Here is a 22,771-nt window from a genome sequence, read left to right as displayed (position 1 = left end):
CTGGGCTTGCTGTCTAGGCATCTATTTCCCTGGTATAGGGGAGGGAGGGGAAGACAAGGCAGAACTACAGAGGCAAAAAACCTACTGGAGGGTGTCTGCCTGGAGCACGGACAACAAGGGATGTGGAGGCCTCTGGGACACTAGAGCAGGGAATTCTGCTTGCAGCACTGGGGGACCTTGGCTTGTCCTTCCCTTTGTTGCCAAGACCCCCTGGGGCTATGCAACCAAACCCTTGCCTTCCAGTCCAGAGTCTGAGCTCTTAAGCCCCAGTCTACAGACCGAAGAATCAAGATCCTGTACCACCTGGGCTCAGCTGGCTCAGCCTCCTCGCCCCTCCCTTGCTGCCAGCAGTCCTCCATGAACACACACAGGAGACCCTCTCCCCAGACTACTGGGAAGACTTAGCTGAGATTCCAGCACCTACCATGCCCCCATCCACTCCCCCAGGCATTCACCATATAGCAGCTGTCCCAGATGATCCTGCCCCCCAGCCCCCCTCCCACCACTCCCGGGCTCAGGACACTCGGTACTGCCCCTTCCTCCTAGAAGCCTGTCCAGATCCCTCAGTTGGCAGTGACATCCCTCTCCAGCACCCTTGAGTTGTTAATTAGTCAGGTACTCCACAATAGAGCTGCCCCTCAAAGTGGGCACAGGAAATGCCCAGCAAATAAGATCTTAGACAAGCGGAAGCAAACACAGAGGGAGAATGCTACTGGACTCAAGGCAGAGTAAGAATAAAACGCTGGCACTACTTGAGGGACTGAAGGTGCTCGTACAACCTGTTGACAAAGCCATTTGTGAGACTGGAGACAGGCTGCCAAGATTTCCAAGCCGTGTCAGCAGTGTCCTCGCCCAACCAAGGTTTTGTAAAAGAGGCAGGAAAGTGGTGGGGCTTCTCAAAGTGCCCCCTCCCCAGACCCACATGCAGAGAGCAGGGACAGCAACACACACATTCATTGACCCTGGGCTAAGATGGTGACTCTTCCCCACATCCTGGGAGCCAACAGTTAAAAGTCCTGCGGCTAGGCTGAGTCAACAGATATCTCCTCCTAACAACAGGACCCCTGCTTACACAACACTGTAAATGGCTCACATAAAGCAAAGCTAGCTGTCTGTCTGTCCATACACATCTGCACAAATACGCAGACACACAGCATTTTACCCACACCATCTTACCCACACCATTAGCCAAATGGAGCAGTTGGGACACAGCACACATCTCAGGGAAACATTCAACATCATTGCTTAGGGGAAAAATACTATAATCAACAAGACAAATGAAGGCAGGTGCATGTCAACCCAGATACAAGGGAGTCTGCGGAAGGATGACAACTTGAGCGCAGGAGTTTGAGACCAGCATGGGTTAACCGTGATTTCAAAAATAAAAGAAACTTAAGACTAATGACCCAAAATAAGCCCTTAATTTTGCAAAGTAGCCTCCTTATAATACCAGCACTTGAGAGGCAAAGGCTGGATCAATTCAAGGCTAGCCTTGACTACATAGCAAGACCCTATCTCAAGGTGGGTTCGGAGGCAGGAAGGGAATGGAAAGGAAACCTGGAGCCTTTAATTTACTATTAAAGTCCTGAGCAGCAAAGTCCTTGCAGAAACCCAGCCTTGCCAAGAAAGCTGAGGGCTTCTGGTACCCACCAGATACTAAAATGGAGGTAGAAGCAACTCTCCCTAGGCCCACACTCTAGCTCTAAATTGTACAAGCCAGGCACACTCAACCCTCAACGGCCAGTGGGAAGGAGACTGTGAGAGAGACCCTAGGCCAGCAAACTGGAGGAGGCAGTAAGTGCCTCAGGCCCTGGGTAGCAGAGCCAACCACATGAGGAACTGGGTTTGGCCTTTCCCACACTGCCCCCAACCCAGGTCTTAAGTATCTTCTTCCCACCCACAATCCTAAGGGGGGGGGCATCAATGGTAGTATCTTGGAAGGCGGTCCACCCATCTGAAAGGCAAGGCTGTGCTAGGACTCCCCTTTCTATCTAGTTTCCTAAATCAGGAGTTGTGAGGGAATCTGGAAAAGAACGTGGGTCTCCAGGTGACCTATAAACAGATAATGGGCACTGGGGGCCCATAAGCAGACAATGACCACTGGAATAACCACCAACGACAGAAGGGGTAAGAGAGAGAAACCACCTGGGAGAGAATGGGGAATGTGATCAAGCTATCCTCATAGGAACATCCAACAGAACACCAGAATTCCCCCAGAGGGCAGATCACCCTCAATTCCACCGACTCAGAGATGCTGGACAGGGATCCTTCTGCTCATCTAGTCCTTTGCTGGCTTACTGAGAAGCAGAATGGCAGAAAGAAGCATAAAAATGATAGTGAACTATCATTAAGGACAGAGGGACTTAGACTGGACTGGGAAAGACCCTTACAAATTATCCACACACAGATTTCTACACACACACACACCTTCAGGAGAGCACCAAGTGTGAAGGCTGCATGGAAGCTGTGTTTTACACCCTCCGCAGTCAGACCAAAGCCTCCCCCCCCACCCCGCAGGCCCTCACTCACTCCCACCTTCGCTACTAAGAAGCCTTCTCCATCACCACTACGGTGGGGGTTAAAAACAGAATGCCCTATTCCTATTCTGGGTCTGAAATTCCACCAGGAAAACTAAAGCCATAGAATTTCAAAGTTGGAATGGGCCTTCAAGCTTCATCAACCCCACCCACAGAGGAATCCCGCCTGCAGACACACTGACAGATGGCCACTGGTGCCTCTCTAGGCTCCTCTAGTGTAGAAGGCAGCCCTAGCATTTGGGATGTTCATTCCTTGAGTCTAAAGGGGATTCACCTTTCCTCGGGTTAGGCTCCAGGAAAGCAATAGAGAGCCTGGGCCAGGTAACAAGAAAAGCCTGGGCCCAGGAATCGGGAGCTGCAGATTTGATGGGGGGAGGGGAGGCGAAGATAAAGCACCAGGAGGCACCAGGGCCTGTAGGAGACGGGGGCTGCAAGAGGGAAAGAAGGCAGGTGCCAGACCTATGACACAATTTGGCCTGGGGCCCCTACCTGCCCCTGCCCCCCCCCACAAATGCACACTTCGACATTACTACCTGTCAACAGTTCCACCAGGGCCTTAATGGGCCCCAGAGGCAGAAGAGACTAGTCAGCTTGCCCCCAAAGCCCACAGGAACTTCCACAATCCCACTACCCCAAGGCAAGTGATTGCCCTAACTACCTGCAAATAGCCCCTGCCAACATAGAGGACAGTCCAAAGAGGTCTGCCTGGCAGCTGGGCTTCCCAAATCCCACAGGCCAGTCCTAACACCCCAGCAACGCAAGATTAGCTAGCTCCCCAGGCTGCAGCTGTCACATCTGCCTGGGAGGGAGGAGGCACAGTGGAGCAGCACCTGATCCCAGAATCCCTGCGCAGCTTGCCCGCCCGCCTGCCTGCCCAGGAGGAGGTTCAGCCGCTGGCAGCTCAGGGTGAAACATGAAGACCGAACTGTCCCTGGGGGATGCTGATGGCAGTCTCTGGGCACAGCATCGAGGGGCAAGCTGGGTCACCCGGCTGAGGATACTCCTCCCCGAAGGCTCCTGTCCCCTCTAGTTTGAGAGGGTGCAGTTGTGCGGTCCCCAGCCCGCCCTTCCTCCCCAGCCCTAAGCAGGCCATAACTGCCCAGCTGGGTGCAAGACGCCATCTTGGGTCAAGGTGCAGTCACAGAGGGCTCCCCTCGGGAGCCCGGGAAGGGAGCCCTGAGACCCAGCGGGAACCTACTCCCACCCGGGGTGCCCACACCTACTCAGCAGGCTTTGCAGGAGAAGAGGAGAGGAGGGGATGCAGAGACAGGGGGGAAGCAACTGAGGGGGGAGCGAAGGGAGAGGGTGCCCCCAAGAAGGCTGGCTCCAGGAAAGCAAAATGAAGTTTGGCAGCCATAGGGCTGCGGGCCCCGCGAAGAGGGGCTGGGGGAGGCCGGGGGCGGGCCCTGGAAGCTGGCCAGCTCGGTCCGCGCCAGCGAGGAGGGGAGGGCATGACGGCCCGGAGTGGGGAGCCCGGGTGAGGGCGGGACACGGGCCGCGGCCGGCGCCGCTCTGAGGCTCGGGGTCTCCTGAGGTGCGGGCAACGTGGGGACCGAGACCCCCGATCCGCAGCCTCCGCGAGGCCTCGTCCTTCACTGTGCAGATGCGAAGCTTTCAAGGACACGTCTACACCGGCCCGCCGGGGGGTGCGTGTGAGTGTGTGCAGGGGGAGTCTGCTGCAGGGGGGCGACCCCGGCATCCCCACCGGAGTCGTTTCCAGCCTGGCCGCCCCCGCCCCCGCACCTTCCTTCCAGCCCTCCGCGGCCCGGCCCGGGGATCCTCGCCCACTCCCGCCCCGCCCCCACACTGCGGCGCCGCCGCCACCCGCCGCCCCGCTCCCCACGGCCCGCAGCGGGGCAGGGAGGAGCCGGGCTCGACGCCCCCCCCACGCCGTTCCGCCTGGCCTCCGCTGGGAGCCGTGCGCCCCCCGGACGGGCACCGCTCCCACCCGCGCGCCCCTCCCAGGCCCGCCCGGCAGGTCCCCGCACCCCCAAGCCAGAGGTGGCCCGCGGGAAGATCGGCGGACCGCCGCGCTCCCCCGGGCGCGGGCCCTGGCCTCCCCTCGGCCCTGCCGGGGGCCTCCAGGTCCCCCCCCACCGCGCGCGGGCTCCAGGCCCCAGGGGGAGCGGCGGAGCGCGTGGGCGCGGGGCCCGGGTTCGTTGCCAGGCTCCATTTTCTGCCGTCGGCCACGGCGCTCCCCAGCCGCGCCCGCTTCGCCCGCCCGCCCGCGCCCCCCTCTCCCCCCCTCCTCCCCGACCTCGCACCGATTGCCGGGTCGGGTCCGCACCCCGCAGCGCACGATCGCAGGCCCCTGCAGGGCCCCGGGCGGGGGCCAGAGCCCGGAAGGCGGAGCGGCGGGGCGCCGCGGCAGCGCAGCGTCGGGACCGCGCGCGCCGGCGGGGAGGCCCCCGCGGCATATGTACGGACTTGGAATCTGAGGCCCGGCCGGGGGCGGGGGGCCGCCCGAGGGGCGTCCGGCCGTGGGAGGCGAGCCGCGCAGGAGAGGGGGCGGCGGCGGCGGGCGCGAGGCGCGGGGACAATTAAAACAAACCCATCGGCCCGGGCCGTCCGGCCCGCAGCCGCCAGCCCCCGCGCACGAGTTGCGGGATTCCGAGCCGCGCTCCCCACCGCCCCGCTGCGCACCGCCCGCCCGCCCGCCCACCCTCCCACTTCGGCGGGCCGCGGGCCGCGCTGGTTACCGTGTGGCCGGCGGGTCGGGCGGCCCGGCTCGCCCTGCTTTGCCGGGTCGGCCGCGTCCCGGCTCGTCCTCTGCTCCGCGCCGCCGCCCGCGCCGCCTCCCGGGCCGCCGCCCGCTGCTGCCGCGCTCCCTCCCTCCGTCGCTGTCGCGCTCCCTCTCTCCGCCTCCTGCCGCCGGGGTCCCCCCCTGCCCCGCCCCTTTCTCTCCGCCTTCTCCTCCTTCCCTCCCTCCGGGCCGCCCGCCGCCCAGGCCTCCGCCCCGCCGCTGCCCCCCGTGGCCGCGCTGGCTCCGGCCCCGGCGCCTGCGGGAGCCGCCGGGAGCAGCACCGGGGGCCCCGGGGCGCCTCGGCGTGAGCGGCCTGGGCGGCGGGCGTCCTAGCGCCCCCCGGCGGGAGAGCGGGTTCGGGACCCCGCCGCCCCCTGACCGCACCGCTCCGGCCGGGCACCCCGCCGAGGCTGAGCTCCCGGCCGCCCGGTGCCCTCGGTCGCCGCCTGTCCTCAGCCTCCCCACCGCGCGGCGCCCCTCTACCTGGCGCAGCTTGTGCACTGGGTCCCCGCATCCAGCACTGGCCGTAGGGACAGCGGCCCCTCCTCTCCCCGGCCGGTGTCAAGTGCCTCCCCCCCGCCGCCCGCGGAGCCCCCGGCGGCCTTCGCCCTGCAGTTCTCCCGACCTCCACCAGAGCCCACTGCGCTCTGCGCGCCTCAGCACTGGGGCTGGGGACAGCAGCGCCTGCCCAGCCGCGTCGCCACCCCCAGCCAGGTGCCGCGGTGGCCAGACGGCTGCACACGGCCAAGGTCGGAGGGCCTGGCGCCTCGAGGCCACCTTAGGGGCTGGGGCACCACGGTGGGGTGGGCTGCCTAGAAGGGAGTGAGCTTCCCGTACCTTGATGTGTCCAAGAAGAGTTGGATGCCCTCAGGTGGGCTCTGGAAAGACCTGAAGAGGTGAGAGGTTGAACTAAATGACATTGAAAGCCTCTTCCAGCTGCCAGATTCTCCGCAGACCTGCAGACCTGCACTAGACCTGGGTCCCTCAAGGTGGGGGTGCTCTCAGGGCTCCGGGTCTGTAGGGCTCTTATCTCCAGCTACCATCACTGGAGCTTGGCGCTGGATCCCCTGACTCCCAGCCTCCTCGTCTGGCTCCTCCCTCCTGCCACTGGACAGCCTCATCCATCCAGACCTTCAGCTGTGCCCCAGTGTCCTGGCCTGCGTCTCCCACAGCCACAGTCACACTTGTTTGCAGACCCTCAGTGCTGAAGCAGGTCCCCACACAGCACTCCCAGAGGGTCACAGGGACAGCTGCCTAATTCTTTGGGATGCAGAACCACCCTTTCATATTGCAGGGCACCTTTTCCTTCAGTCTTCCCCACACCCAGACAACTGTCCTGACCTCTCATAATGTCACCCTACCTCTTGGCCCACCCTCCCCCACCCCCAAGATACTTGTGCTCCTTTCTCTGCCCGTGGTCTTCCACCCAGCCAGTTCTTAAGACTCACCGAGCCCTGTGAAGACAAGGACACCATTTGTCACCAGTTTAGCGCAGCGCCTGTTCATGCTATATCCTCATAAATGTTGGCTGAATGTCAGTATGAATGCAGGCTCCCTGTGTCCAAATCCAAATCCACCAAATCCTCCAAATGGTGCTCCCAGCTTGACTAAGGACAAGGCCGTTTTAAGAGAAAGGTCTTAACTTCATCAAGAGTTAATATGGCCCTACCTCCAAAGAGCAGCCATCAGACATGACACTTTCCCCTTGTCCATGCCACCTTGTCAAGTGATTTGTATTGTCCCTACTTTCCAGTGGGGAAACGCATGCTTGGACTCAGGGTGGAACTTGGTGGTAGAGAATTTGCTTGGTAATCACCAGGTTTTATGTTCAGTCTTCAATACCACAAATGAAAAGTCCATCCTGAGACTAGAGAGATAGCTCAGCAGTCAAGAACACTGGTTGCTCTTCCAGAGGACCTGGGTTGAATTCTCAGCACCCATATGGCAACACACAACTGTTTCTTAACTCCAATTCCAGGGGACGCAGCACCTTTCTTCTGATGGCACCGCATGCCGCATGGTGCACAGACAGCCATGTTTTTTAAGCCTGTCAGATTTGGGGAATGGCAGGGCAAGAGTTAAGGCCAGGCTCATTTGACTCAGATTGGCACATCACACATCAAGGTCGCCCTCAAGAAGCCAAAATTGACCAAGAAGGCCAAATATAAGTCGTTATTCAGTACTGATGGTGAGGGCACTTGGAGCCTTAAATGCATGTGACCTGGCATGTCTGTGTTGCTAGTGCCATGAGGCCCACAGTAACCACATTAGGAGAGTTGTGATCAATGAGAAGGAGCCATGGGCTCTACTGTTGATTCTAGATGCCAGGGATGATGTCTTTGGTTCAGAGAGGCAGCATGTCAACGCTGGATGACTTTAGGCTCTATTATAGTTTGAATATGAGGCATCCCTCCATAAAGGTTTGTGCATTAAAGGGTTGGTCCTCTGCTGGTGGTGTTGAGGTTTTTGTTTGGTTATGTTTGAGACATATTATGTAGCTCTGACTGTCTTGGAACTCACTCTGTAGACCAGGCTGGCCTCAAACTCACAGATCCACCTACCTTTGCCTCCAGAGTGCTGGGACCAAAGGCATGCTCCACCACACCCGGCCTGGTGGTGTTATTATGGAGGTTCTAGAACCTGCAGGATGTGTGGCCTGGAAGAAGTATGCCACTGAGGGCATTTCCTTAGAAGCTCTGTCTTGACCTGGCCGCTATCTGGTCCTTGCCCTGCTTCCTGGCTGCTATGAGGGAAGCAGCCTCCTCTGCCACCTGCACCTGCCACCATAGTGCTCAGCCTGACAGCTGACCCAAGTGCATAGACTAAACCCTCCGAAACCATGAGCCTAAGTACATCTTTCCTCCTTTGGGCTGTTTCTATTGGGTCACTAAAGAAGAGCAGTGAATATAGGCTCCTACACCCTATCACTTTAGTCCTAGACATTATGGGCTGAGATACAGCATCGGTTCCAATAGAAAAGGCTACCCCTATTAATACCACACACACACCCCAAATCTCAGTGACTTAAAACCACCAAATTTATGTCAGTTTGTTTGGTGGCTCAACAAGTAAAATGCAATATTACCATGTGACTCTGAAATCCCACTGAGAGGTGTGTATCCTAAAGAATTAAAAGCAAGCCAGGTGTGTGACAAATGTCCATAATCCCAACACTCTAGAGGCAGAGGCAGGCAGATGGCTAACAATTTGAAGTCGACCTGATCTATATAGTGAGTTCCAGGGTAGCCAGAGCTACATAGAGAGTCCTGTCTCAAACAAACATGATAGAAAGCAGAGGCTTAAAGTGTTTATGTTCCAGTGTTCATAACTATTTGCAGTAGCCGCAAAATGGGAGCAACCTGTATATCCACCCACAAATAGATGAATGGATAATCATACTGCATATACAACTGGATAGTTCTGAGGCTTGAGAAGGAATTTCCGACATGTGCTGCAACATGGATGAACTTGAGGACATCATGCTGAGTGAAACAAGCCAGTCTCAGACACAAATGTTGCATGGTTCTATTTGCATGAGGAACCTAGAATAGTCAAATCTGTGCAAGTAAACTAGAATCCTGGCTACCTGGGCCTGGATGGGGAGAATGGCAAACAAGTGTTTAACTGTTAGAGCTTCATCCTGAAATATGAAAACCTTCTAGAGATTGGTGGTGTGGGATGCACATAAAAATACACTTTAAAATGGTGATGATTGGGCTGGAGAGATGGCTCAGAGGTTAAGAACACTGACTGCTCTTCCAGAGGTCCTGAGTTTGGTTCTCAGCAACCACATGGTGGCTTACAACCATCCATTATGAGATCTGGTGCCCTCTTCTGGTGTGCAGATATACATGGAAGCAGAATATTATATACATAATAAATAAATAAAATCTTTAAAAAATGGTGATGTTTGTGGTATATGTATTTGACTACAATAAAACAAGTAGAGTGTAAAGTCATTGCAAGTGCCATGTCCTTTGTAGGTATGAAGGGTGGCCCATGGAATATCCAGGGCCTCTGACCAACAGAAAGAGCCACCATTTAAGGGGAAGCACCGGGGGATGTTACCCTGTCAATGGGCATGTCACTTGGGTAAAACCAAACATACAGTTCCATTCAACTAGAGATCTGGGTATTGAAAGCTACAGAGGACCTCAAAGACCAGACACATTAGGCTGAGGACATATCTCAGTGGAATGCTCATCTAGCAAACACAAAACCCTGACTTCCATCCCCATTGCCACAGAAATTGGTGTGGTGCTGGCACACACTTGCAACTCTAACACTGAAGAGGTAGAAGCAGGAGAGTTATAAGTTCAAAGTCATCAGAAAAGTTGGAGACCAGCCTGAGCCATCTGCTTGCTTGTTTTTAGATAATTAGCCACAGAGATCACCATGGGGGCTTTTGGGACCCTCTCACTGGCAGCATGATCCCCTGACATTCTCTACACAGGGACTGTAACTGAAAACCCAGTCCTCATCTGCTGACGGTGAGAGGGACATGGTAGTAGTGCTACCCCAGCATACCCACACTGTCAACTCTGTGTCTGTCCGCTCCACATCTCCAACATCCCTTGCCTCCCCACTCACCTCCCTGGCCTCCAGATAGTATTCACCAGCCTCCCTGCTTAGTGATGTCAGCCCCACCCCAAGCTCCAGGGACTCACCATTCTAGTAGTCCTCAAGTCACGTCAGCCAGGAGAAGGCCATCTTGGACCACAATGGATGTTGGCTCCTCATCATGACCAGACGGTCATGCTTCTACCTATCTTACAGGGAGAGTTGCTATGCTGGCCCCAACTCTCCATTGCAAGAGATGATATCCCAGCCAAATTAAACACAGGGACCTGGGAAGCCCAAGGGTGGGGACTCAAGGACAGGTAAATCCAGGGCTCAAATGCAGCTCCAGGGTGGGAACTCACCCTCACTCTGCCATCATGCCCGGCCTCTTTCCACGACTTGGTCATCCATCTTTCTCTCCTACACTTCTTTGTGGGGGGGGGGTTTGAAACAGGGCCACTCTAGCGGAGCTATCTTCTTGCCTCTGTCTCTTCAGTACTGGGGTTACAAGCATGCACCACCAGATCCTATTTTGAGCAAACTCCACCCAGCTTTGAAAGGCATGCCCGTCTTGGGTTTGAATTCTCCCAGCTTTGGATCCCAATAGAACTTCCTGGAATCTCCCATTGTCTCCAGGACACAAAAGTTTACATCTTTTAGTAACTGTCCCCCACCCTGAGCCTCAAAGTCTGAGGTGCACTGTTTTCTTTCTACTGTCACCCTCCTCTGTAAGGCCACCCGAGCAGAACCATTCCAACCCCATGGCGCTATACCTAACAAGCTATGGAAGAGGACATAACATTGTTTCTTGTAGCCCAGGCTGTCATTGAAATACTACATAGCTGAGGCTAGCCTTGAATCCCTGATCCTTCTGCCTGTATCTCAAAGTAGTGGGGTTAAAGGTGAGTGCCACCATTCCGGGTCCTGAATCAGATCTTTAGAAGACATCAGACAAACCTAAATGAGGGCTCTCCTACACATTAACTAACTGCCTAGTCAAGACAGTGGAAGCCAAAGAAAGAATGAAGTGCTCAGTGTAGCTTGGAGGTACAGCTGTTGAGGTTCTGGGACAGGGTATCACAGCATAGGCTGGCCTTAAGCTCACTATGAAGCTGAGGATAATCTTGACCTCTGGACACTCCTGCTTAGCACATAGGAGGCCTTTGGTTTGATTGCCAGTAATATAAAGAAGAAAAAAATAATTTTATGATATTGAAAGAGACTAGGCACACGAAAGTGAAAGGCTTTATTTGGATCTTTGTGCCGTGTATCCGCGGCTTCTACTCATAATCCCAGCACTGGGGAGGCTGAGGCAGGAGTAACTTCACAAATTTGAAGCCAGCCTGGGCTACAGAGTGAGACCCTATCTCAAACTAAAGAAGGGCCCAGCTGGTTAAAAATCACTTGTCACACAAGCTTTGATGACCTGAGTTTGAACCCATGGTGGAAAGACAACTCCCAAAAGTTGTTCCCTCTCCTTTTGTGCACTGTGGTATGTGTGTACTTGCCCTAACACAATGACATATAGTGTAAATGAATAGATAAACAAACAAATAAATGGTGATGTGCACCTTTAATCCCAGCACTCGTGAGGTAGAAGCAGGTAGACCTCTGCAAGTTTGGAGCCAACCTTGTCTACATAGTGAGTTCCAGGACAGACAGAGCTGTGTAGAAAGACCCTGTCTCAAAACAAAAATGTAAATAAATAAATAAACACTGTTAGAACAGTTAGATGAATCTGAATGCGGTCTAAAGATTAGGTAGTAGTAATTAGTCAATATTGCTTTCCTAATTTTGATGGTTGCACCGAAGCTACAAAGGAAAATGTATAATCTGTAAGTAATATACACTAAAATGTCAGGGTGCTGACCACTTATTCACAATGGTCAAGGATAGGGCTCTCTACCATATTGTAACTTCCTTTTTAAGTCTAATACTGTTCCACAGTAAAAGTCTACAAAATTCTAGCGATTACAGCATTTTACCTCTCCACCAGGAACATATAGGATTCAAGGCTCCCTGGTTGGGACTGAAGATGTGCTGGGTTTCAGCACACACACACACACACACACACACACACACACACACACACACCACAAAACATGAATACACAATGCATGAAACACACATACAACAAGGCACACACAATACATGCACTCACCACACACAACAAAGTCTCGGGGTGCAGAGAGTATTAAGGAGAAGGCAGAGCAGTTCCTCCCTGGAGTAGTGGTAGGGACTCTCACTGCCCATTTTATTTTGTATTTCTCACATTACAAAAAAGCTGGACTTTTTATATGTTCAGGATCTATTAACATTTATAAACCAAGAATGATCAGTTAGTCACTAACTAGGGATGTCAGTGGCTCTCAACCGGTGGGTCATGATCCCTTTGGGGTTGACTGACCCTTTCACAGAATATCAGACATCCCGCATATCAGAAAGTTACATTATGATTCATAATAGTAGCAAAATTATAGTTATGAAGTAGCGATGAAATAATTTTACGGTTGGGGTCACCACAACAGGAGGAATGTATTAAAGGATTGAAGTATTAGGAAGGTTGAGAACCACTGAATTTGTGTCTTTGGGCCACTTTTCTGTCTTGTGGTTAGTTCTTTTCTTCTTTGTTATGATCTTGGTAACTGAGGAGGCTTTTTCTTTTTTCTTTCTTTCTTGCTGATGATATTTGTGATTTTGTTTTTGTTTTTTAAGATAGGGTTTTTTGTTGTTGTGTTTTGTTTTATTTTGAGACAGGGTCTCACAACAAAGCCCTGGCTAGCAGGTTGGCCTCAAGACTCATAGAGATCCACTGTCTCTGCCTCCTGGGATTAGAGGTGTGTGCCCCCCCCCCCAGCTGATGAGGTTCTGGGACAGGGTATCACAGCATAGGCTGGCCTTAAGCTCACTATGAAGCTGAGGATAATCTTGACCTCTGGACACTCCTGCTTTACCTCCTCCAAGCACCAGGGCACTGTTGTATGCCACCTTGCCTAGCTCTTGTCCCTTGATTTTGATATAAAACAAAATATCTTTAGTGTTAGGGCTGACCTCAAGTCCTCGGCAGGCTGGACAAGCCTTTACCGCTGAACCACATCCCAGAGTCTGACAGTGACCTCTGCACCTTTGTGCTTGTGTCCAATATTCTGCCAGAGGACCGGAAAGAAGGTCTTGGTGTGCAAATTTAAACTCCACCGAGAGCAGAGTCATTTCCCTGAGGGCTGAATTGTGGTGCTCAAGCAAGATGTGACCTTGGCTGGTTGAAAGTGTCTCTGGTTGAGACTGAAGACATGTTGGATTTCAGTGCACATGCGCAAACACACACACACACACACACACACACACACACACACACACACACACACCACACACACCACAAAACACACACAACACATGAAACACACATACAACACAGGCACACACAACACATGTCCTCAAAACACACACAAAGGCTTGGTGTGCAGAGAATTATCAAGAAGGCAGACAGGACATAGCCAGAAGACAGAGGTGACTCTCCTTAACTACTTCTTTGTGGACACTCAGTGACTGAGCTTGGACACCCCGCCTCAGAGACTTCCTTAGCTCCATTCCCCTCTTCCACTCTTTGAGTTCCCTGACTCCTTCCCATGGCTCCTCTGAGGATGGAAGGAAGGACCTACAACCCTCTAGACTCACTGTCATCCCATGTAGGCCCAAAGCCCGGTCAGCAAGCAAGGCAAGCAGCCCTCCCTTAACTAGCTTTCTAGAGGTGCCTGCCTTCCTGTCACGGTAAAAACAGTCACATCAGCTTTCAGATACAAACATATAGTGGATAAAGAGCAGTGTTGGATTTCCTAATTCACTTTCATTTTTATTGTGTTTTTTATTTTGAAACGGAATCTCCTTGGGTAGCCTTGATCTATGATCTTCCTGCCTCAGCCTCCCAAGAGTGGGAACTATGGGCATCATGCCACACTGGATTCTTTTATCTTTTTTTTCCCCACAATGTTTTAGGAATCTATTTGCCCCTAAGCTGTAAATTGAACTTTATAATAAAAGCATTATTTTTTTTTCAGACAGAGTCTCACTATGAAGCCTTGGCTGTCCTGGAACTTGATGTATAGACCAGACTGTTTTTTGAACTCACAGAGATCCACCTGCCTCTGTCTCTTTTTTTATTATTTATCTATTTATTGGTTTTTTGTTGATGGTTTTTTGTTTTTTTTCAAGACAGGGTTTCTCTGTGAAACAGTCCTGGCTGCCCTGGAACTCACTCTGTAAACTCCGAGAGATCCACCTGCCTCTACCTCCCAAGTGCTGGGATTAAAGCTGTGTGCCACCACCACTTGGTTATTTTTATAGACAAGGCCTTACTATATAACCCTGGGCTGCCTGTTAGGCCTAGAACTTGCTACATAGACTGCGTCCCACTTAAAAAAAAAATCCTAACTTTTTTCTGTCTTGAGACAATTTTAGATTTACGTGCTACTATAAGAAATGCTACACATAGGTCCCATGTGTTCATAGCCTAGGCCAATGATGCCTCACATCTAGTGTATACTTCAACCAAGACTGTGATGTTGAAATGAGCATCTCTGTCTCCAAGGCTGCCCCATTAGAGCCCCCTCCTGTCCCTCTTAACCTGGACAGCTGCCAATCTGTTCCACACTTCCTGAAGTCTGTCACTTAGGTGCTGCTGTGGAGATTACTAGAGGCCAGCGGAATGCAAGCTTGTAAGACTGGCTTTTTTTTCCTCTCTGCAGAATCCCCTGGGTGTCCATTGGCCTGCCAATAACTCATCTCTTTTTGTTGCTGAGTAATAGTCCAGAGGCAGATGTGACATCTCAAACATTTACCTGCAGACGAACATCTGGAGTCTTGGCAGCTTTTAACTGTTTCCCAGAATTTACAGTTCTGGGGGTCGGGGTGGGGGGTAGAAATCTGAGGTCAGAGAAGCAAACAGACTCGTGTGAGGCAAAGAATGTGGAACCAGAATTCAAACCATGGTCTAACTGCTAGAGCCAGATGGGACTGAAGGTGGGGAACAGACCAAGGAGGTTCTATGGGAAATACAGGGTCTTGGGACTCATTGATTAAGATGTCTTGAAAGCCAGGGCTGGAGACTTAAGTGGGAAGGGAAAGGAGCCCTGTGGAGCTATGGGAGGCTGTAGACCGCATTCCTAGGAGAACCTCTATTCCTGAGGGAAAGCAGATAGCCAGGTGATGGAGGGTAGCAACCAGACGGATTTGGGTTGCTAGAGTAATATCCAGATAAACTATCCATTCAGGAGCTAGAGAATGGAACTGAGTGCAGTGGTGAGAGAGGGGGAATCTTCTTGGGGAATGTCCACGGCCATGGATAGGCAATGCTCAGGAGAGTGTGCAGATCAGGGACGCTGGAGAGATCTCAGTTTAGGGGAAGGAAGAGATGGATAGCAACAGAGAAAGGAGTGGCAAGAGGAGAAACAGATGAGTGGATGAAGGCCAAGCCTGGAGACCTCAGAAGGCTGTCTGTCTGTCTGTCTGTCATCAAGTGCTGTCTAACAAGCTGACCTGATCACAGACACTTGCACATTCCTCTTTTCACAGTTCCAATGTGTCAGAAACCTGTGAGTGACTTGGTGGGATAATCTGGCTCAGGGTCTCTCTCAGGCTACCATCAAGGTGTCTGGCTGCCACCATCTCCAGGACTAATCGGGGACGAGACCTTTCCAAGCTCCTTTCCATGCTACGGATGGACAAGCCTGTGTCTCCCATTATTGGATGGGACTTCATTCTGTGGCCACCCTTGGTGTATTTCCTTGCCATGTTGGCCTCTCCACAGAGGGTTCACAAAATGGCAGTTGGCTTAACCTACATTTGGAAGTAGGTAAGAGCCAGAGGGAGGGTGCAGTGAATGAGAGAGAAACTTCCAGAACCAAATCTTGGAAGCTTTGCTTTGTGCCTGTGTCAGAAGCATGACACTCAAAAGGGATGGCATCAAGGGGTGGTGATGTTGCATGCCTTTAATCCCAGCAGCACTCGGGAGGCAGAGGCAAGTGGATCTCTGTGAGTTTGAAACCAGCCTGGTCTACAGAGCGAGTGCCAGGACAGCCAGGACTGTTATACAGAGAAACTCTTTCTCAAAACAAAACAAACCAAACAAAAAAGGAGGGCATGATCATGATGCAGGATCTGAAGACCAGATCTTGGGATCTGCCCACCCCTGGGAGAAGAGACCTACCTGTGTCTGTGCTTGATCTCAGACTCCCTGGAGCCATCTGCTGGGGAGAAGATGGCTTCTGGAGAGTATGGGGGGCAACAGACAGAGTGGGGGGGGGACAAGGAGTAATGTCCAGCTGTCCCAGCACCTCAGAGAGACACAGGCACACCCAGGGTCTCCAGAGGATCCCAATTCCATTGTCCAAGTTCTTTCCCCACCTGCCTCCAACCCACAGATCCAGAAATAAAAGCAATAATAAACACTGTAGGGCTGAGGGTGTGGCTCAGTGACAGAGTGTTTGCCAAGCTACAGGCCTGTCCAGCTCAGAGGTCATGAATGGGACAGAGATGGGGAGGAGATAAGAAGATGGCACCAGGAGTTGGCACCCCAAGGAACCCCTGTAGAGTGTTCAGAGGCAGGACTGAGGGGCTGGACACAGACTTTGGGGGCAGCACACAGGCGGGGTAGTAAGAACAAAGCTTAGCTCACACACTGGGCGCAGCAATGTAGCAGTTTGAGATGTCCCCTTGGGACAGGGGCACAGAGCAGGCAGAATGGTGCCCCTAAATGCTGAAGGTTTTCAAGATGTCAGGTCACCTGCAGGGGGATTGAAGCTGAGTTTCGTTGTTCTGTTTTCAGTCAGTCTCATTCTATAGCCCAGCTTGGCTTAGAACTCACTAGATTTCTCAGGCTAGCCTTGAACTTGTGGCAATAATGCTACTCAGCCTCCCAAGGTTTAGGACTGCAGGTGTAAATCACTGTGTTTGACTTTAGGTTGAGGACAGAGACTGTGGATCAGCAGACCTTGGGGTTGGGGGGGCTTGGCTGTCTGCAGTCAATGAGTCCTCCCCACAGAAGAGGAGAGTGGGGTTGCTGAGCCCCTCAGCACTTGGTTTTGAAAGACGGAACCTGAGCCATGGGAGTTAAGTACTGTGGGCACAGAAGCCCAGAGAAGTTAACCAAGTTTCCCCGACCCACAAAGACACTGGACAGAATAATAAACTCAGGCTAGACTTCTAGCAAGGTCATTTTCCCCACCCCAGAGTTCTCCTTCAGGTGGTGCTCAACCTTCCTAATGCTGTGACCCTTTAATATGGTTCCTCATGTTGTGGTGACCCCAACTATAAAATTATTTCATTGCTACTTCATAACTGCAATTTTGTTTTGTCTTTTTTTTTTTTCAAGACAGGGCTTCTCTATGTAGGCCTGACTGCCCTGAAACTTGCTCTGTAGACCAGGCGGGCCTCGAACTCATGGAGATCCCTGTCTGCCTGCTGAGTGCTGGACTTCAAGGCATGCACCACCACTGTCTGGCCAGAAGAAGTGTTCTTTATTAAGCATCTACAAAGAGGGACAAGTCTTAGAGTTCTGAATGGGACAGCTGCCCCACAACCCCGAGAGATTTGTTTTAGCCATGGAATATTGTACACCAGTTTTACACAAGGGAAAACACCCCCTAGACTCTTCCAATCCTGCATATCTGCCTTTCTTGTCAGAGAGAGAGAGAGAGAGAGAGAGAGAGAGAGAGAGAGAGCCCATGGAGCGGGAGAGAAAAGCAGAAGCATGCCACCTAAAAAGTGGGAAGAGATCTACCATGGTTAGCCATGGTTTAGGGGAGAACTCCTAAGGCAGGCCTCTCCCTATGGGTTAGACATCTGCTTTGGAAACTCCAGGGTGATCTGCCTGACCAAGGGAGGAATCCAAAGAGCAAGCCATAGACCATGCTCAGGACTGACTGCCTTAGGAGAGGGATCATGTTAGCCACAGCACCAAGAGATCCACTGAGTAGGGGCTCAGTAGACTGAGGCCAGCCACACCCCAAGACTACTGGGAGTGGTCCTGGGGTCCGCAGAGGCCTCACTGCTAAAGTACCCAAGGTAGCCCTGGTATAACCAGCAGAAACCCTAGGGTCCAAGACATCCCAATCCTGTCATGTCCAGACTCTGAACCCCAAAGGCCTGTGCTGTGGGGTCCACAGAGGCAGGCACAGGGGAATATAGGAGGCTATGAATTCCTGGTTTGGTGTCCTGGTCTGGTGTTACCTAGCAACCAGCCTAGGTTTCCTCCAGTTCTTGTGTCACCTCTCACCTGTTCCTGGCTGCCTCTCTCCTCAGGGCTCCAGACACCTTAGCTCCTGGTTCCTGGTCCTGTGGAATGGAAGGCTTTGCCTCCAGTGAGGCCCCGGTGCCTGGGGCAGGCAGCATTTCCAGGTGCTGCTTGGATTTGAAGTGTCTGGAACACCAGGAGGAGGAGAATACAACAAAGAGAGGCTGGCTTAGAGCTGCCCAGGGAGGGACAGAGCTGTGAACCGCAGGCCATCTGGAGCCCTTTGAGAATCCCCTGTAGGCATAGGACAGGGCTGCAAGCTCAGGTCTGGTCCTGGCTCTGTCACTGGGCCTTAGTAGCCTCATCCCTAGAATGGACATTACAGACAGTTGCTAGCGGCCACCCCGCCTGCCAGTGTGACAAGGATGTAACCAGAGCTCCTTATCTCTCTGGCCCCCTAAGGAATGGGGCAAAAGGAACATGGGTTGCCATGAGTCATGGTAGTGTTGGTAGCATTTCTGGAGGGCTGGTTACACGTCAAACACAAACCCAGGCACTAGACACTCTCATTTACTCTCAACAGCTCTAAGTAGGCAAGGCCATCGCTCCCAATAGCAACATTTTGATCACTGAGCTAGTAGAGTTCTCGGGAAAATGTACATCCGTCTACAGCAGTGGCTCTCAACCTGTGGGTCACGACTCATCGTGGACCACATATCAGATACATATTATGACTCATAACGCTAGCAAAATTACGGTTATGAGCTGGGCAGTGGTGGTGCACACCATGTCGATGGGAGCTTTTAAAATAGCTCCTGAGGCTAGGCGTGGTGGCACATGCTTGCAGTCTCAGCATTTGGGAAGCAGAGGCAGGAGGATTACTTCAAGTTAAAGACCAGCCTGTTTTACACAGTGAGTAACTGGCCAAGAAAAAAAAAAAAAAAAAAAGACAACGCTCTCTGGTCACTTTTCTGAGCCAATTTTCCCTTAGCAAATCCCTTTTTAAAAAGAAAAAAAAAAAAAGGAGGGGATGTAATTCACAACACAACTACCTGTGCACCGAGGCTGAAGGCGCTGGTGATAGTTTCTGGGGGCCACGCCAGAAAACCCTGCAGCACCCCACATTGCGGACCAGCAGGGATCGATCCACCTAGGACCTGGTCCAGCACCTTCTGCGCAGACGCCGCACCTAAGCTCCTCAGACTCCAGGTGGCGCGGGTAGGAGGCGGAGCATACATTTGTCAGTCACAGAGGAGGCGGGACATCAGAAATACTGACTTCTGATTGGCTGGGCTCAGGCTAATGAGGTGACAGGCCCAGAGGACCTGTGGTGGGGGACGCGGTTAGGGGGAAGAGCTGGCTTACTTGCCATGAAGAGGACGTTTGTGGTGTGTTCACTCCTCGGGGATAATCCTAAATTTATGATTTTTTAATTTTTAATAAAAGCAATTTGTTAAGACTATAATTAATCAAGTTTCCTATTTGTCATCCATTTCTAAAAACCTCACAAACTGACATACGAGGAAGATCCCTGGTGGGACCTACTCAAGAGATGTTTGGTTTGTTTATTTTCGTATGATATTTTTGTTTATTTATTTGCCCCCTCAGTGCTGAGATGACAGGCGGGGACCATCATGCCTGGCTGTCGGCTTATTTATAAGGCAGCACAGGTTTGGGGGAAGGGTCCCACATTTCTCCTTTCCATCTTTCTCTCAGCCCCCCCTCCCCCCACCGTGTGTGCTGAGTCAGGGCAGATGTACTCATGGGTGCTTTTTGACAGCTGATGGTTAAGCGTCCACTCTCTGGTGGTGTGATGGACACTGACTGGAGTATCCTGATTGGTGCAGATCTGGAACTGCCTGCCCTGGAGAAAGCTCAGAGACAGTGGTAGGGCAGAGGCATACCTGAGACACCTAACTGTGGGAGAAAGGAAATGTGGCTGGTGCCTAAGAGGTGTGGGTTCCACTGTATAGACACAGCCCCTGCTTTGGAGCACTAGACTGAGATTAGAGCCAGGCCAGTGTAGATGATCCAGAGGACTGGATTGGGAACGGAGGGGTCAAGGGTACAAATGGAGGAGAGGTTGGTGGGGTGCTCTGGATAGCTGGGACACTACTTGCTTGTGTCTGATTGCTGTGGAGGTAAAAGTTCTGAAGGTACAGGGTATCTTTTTCTTGTTCCAGATAGAAAGCCAGCTGTGAATTAGAAGTGATAGGGGACTGAAAACATTTGTCACTGGAGAAAGTGTCTATGAAGGATGGGAAAACCCAAACTGCCAACCAACAAAGCTCTAATACAGTCAGCAAATGCCTGGTGTCCAGATCCAGGGGAGAGTCACGGAAGGGAGAAAGGGAGAAAAGCAGCAGGGAGGAGGGGGAGTGCTGCCCAGAGAGCTTTCCCAGTGGGCCACCAGGGAGGGCATGGCTGGGATTCTCATGCCTCGACCTGAACTTAGAGGGGGGTTGGACAATCTCACCAAAAAAGAGTGTATTTTCTTTTTTCTGTTTTTTATTTTTCAAAACAAGGTTTCTCTGTGTAAATTTCTCTGTTTCTCTGGCCAGGTTCAGTGAGAGACCTTCTCAGGAAATAAGGTGGAGAATGATCTAGGGAGATAGTCCCACCGCAACCTCTGGACTACACAGGTCCTGAGTGGTGAGCTCACCCCCGCACCCAGACACATACACACAAGTGTCTGTTCAGTGTTAAATGGATGAGAATGGTGCCCACCCGCACCTGGGCCTAGGGTGTACAGGGTCCTGCATCCTTGTTTCAAAGCAAATTTCACAGCAGGTTGTCTCCAATCTGGCAAATAGCCCTTTGTCCTGAAAGACAAGACCTTGGTGTTGCAGAGGCTTGGGGGCAGGGCTTCTACATACTGTGGGAGCTGCTAGCCTCTAAGGAGGTATGCATATACCAAGTGATGGGGTAAAGGTCTGTAGGACACCTGACCTGGCACTCCTGGACTAGCACCAACCTTTCTCCCCAGACATGGCCATTCCTGCTGTGTGAAAATGTAATGAGCAGAGGCATGGCTTGGCACTTGGACCCACACTCTAGCCCCTGATGTTAGTCTTCATGTGTCTGGTGTGGGGCAAGCACATGAACCAGCTCTCCAAGCCTGACCATGCTCACTGGTGACTCTCAGCCATTTGGCACTGGCATGGCTCCTGCAGTGCCAGGTGTCCATATGCTACCACTGCAGCCTCCTGACAGAGCCAGGATGGGCCTGGCCAGAGCTCAGTGTCCTTGACTTTCTGAGCCATCTGGGTGGTACAAACACTAGTGGATAGAAAGGACTGTAATGTGCCACATTTCCCAGCACCACTCCAGGTCCTGGGTATTTAATACAACCCTAACTGACAGTCCAGGTTGGAATTACCTTCAGTCTATGAAGAAGTAGAGCATTCTCAAAAGCCACAGCATCGGGATTCAAAAGCAGGCGTATGCCGGGCGGTGTTAGCATACACCTTTAGTCCCAGAACTTGGGAGGCAGAGGCAGGAGAATCTCAGTGAGTTCGAAGTCAGCCTAGTCTACAGAGCAAGTTCCAGGACATACAGAACTATTACACAGAGAAACCTGTCTTGAAAAAACCATAGAAAAAAAGCAGGTGTGGAGTCAGTGTGGTGGTACCATCCCATGATTCCATAACTTGGGAGGTATCGATAGGAGGATCAGGAGTTCAAGGCCAGCCTGGACTACATTAGATTGTCTCAAAAAAACAAAAACAAGGGACTGGAGGAATGGCTCTGTGGTTAAGAGCACTTGCTGCTTTTGTTGGATTCAAGTTTGGTTCCTTGCACCCATGTCAAGGGTTTTTACAACTGCTTTTAACTCTAGCTCGAGGAGATGCCACTCTCTCTTCTGGCCTCCAGAGGTACTGCATGCATGTGGTGCATATACATTGTGACAGATACATACAAATGCACGCGCATGTGTGGGCCCGCGCGCGCACACGCACACACACACACACACACACACACACACACACACACACACACTAAAAACAATCATCTCTTTTAAACAACAACAGAATAAAAACAAAAAGCCAGGTGGTAGCCTATGTATGTCTGTAATCTTGGTACTTGGTAGATGGAAGCAGGAGGTTCAGGAGTTCAAGGCAAGACTGGGCTACAGGAGACAGTCTCAAGAAAAAAAAAAAGAATTAACACAAAACCCAGGAGGTATGTTTGCCCTCAGAGTTCATGTTTTCCCACAGACCCCCTATATCTTGCCTGGCAGTCAGGGGCCAAAGTGAAGAGGCCAAGGAATGGCCCCAGGAGCTGGTTGTAGCCAGGCCAGGAGAGAGGGTGACTGACTCCAAGAAGAAGGTAGAGCTGTCACTGGTGAACTCACCTGTGAGCAAAGACAGGAGCAGGAGCAGGAGCAGGAGACTAACAACGGGGTCTATAAGGTGATACTCACAGGAGGAGGGGCATAAATTTAGGAGGAAAATCAGGGTGAGTGCATTGGTAGATGTAGGCCAGATCTGGGGAGGTCCTATTAGAAGAGCCAGCCTTGGATACAGGAGTCACAATCTCAAAAGAAAAATGCAACATGGGTGACTTGGTGATGGGCCTTTCTCTCACCCATTAGGCAGGAGTTGGTGCCATAGCACCCTTCAGTGAGTGTCTCCTTTGCATGGGGTATGAAGCTATGCTTCAAGTTTGCAGTCTGGGGCAGTGTTCTGAAGACGGTTGATGACA

The 22,771-nt window shown here is 52.2% G+C and overlaps 1 protein-coding gene across 4 annotated transcripts in view; it reads right to left on the bottom strand.

Annotated features, from left to right (window-relative positions):
• Positions 1–19,240, bottom strand: part of Dnmt3a (DNA methyltransferase 3 alpha) — a 119,168-nt gene extending 99,928 nt beyond the window's left edge. For 2 of the 4 annotated variants that reach the window (XR_003486954.2, XM_027424548.2), the window contains exon 1: positions 5,764–5,876. The gene's annotated coding sequence lies outside the window, so the exon portion shown is untranslated. Of the gene's footprint in view, positions 1–5,763; positions 5,877–6,117; positions 6,143–19,119 lie in introns of those variants that run through there. The other 2 variants (XM_027424549.2, XM_035448203.1) reach the window with 2 other exon arrangements.
• Positions 19,241–22,771: the final 3,531 nt, after the last annotated feature.

Source organism: Cricetulus griseus, chromosome 7 (genome assembly GCF_003668045.3).
Source record: "Cricetulus griseus strain 17A/GY chromosome 7, alternate assembly CriGri-PICRH-1.0, whole genome shotgun sequence".
NCBI classification, from domain to species: Eukaryota; Metazoa; Chordata; class Mammalia; order Rodentia; family Cricetidae; genus Cricetulus; species Cricetulus griseus.
The sequence above is the reverse complement of the archived record's forward strand: the minus strand, read 5'-3'. Positions and strand labels throughout refer to the sequence as shown.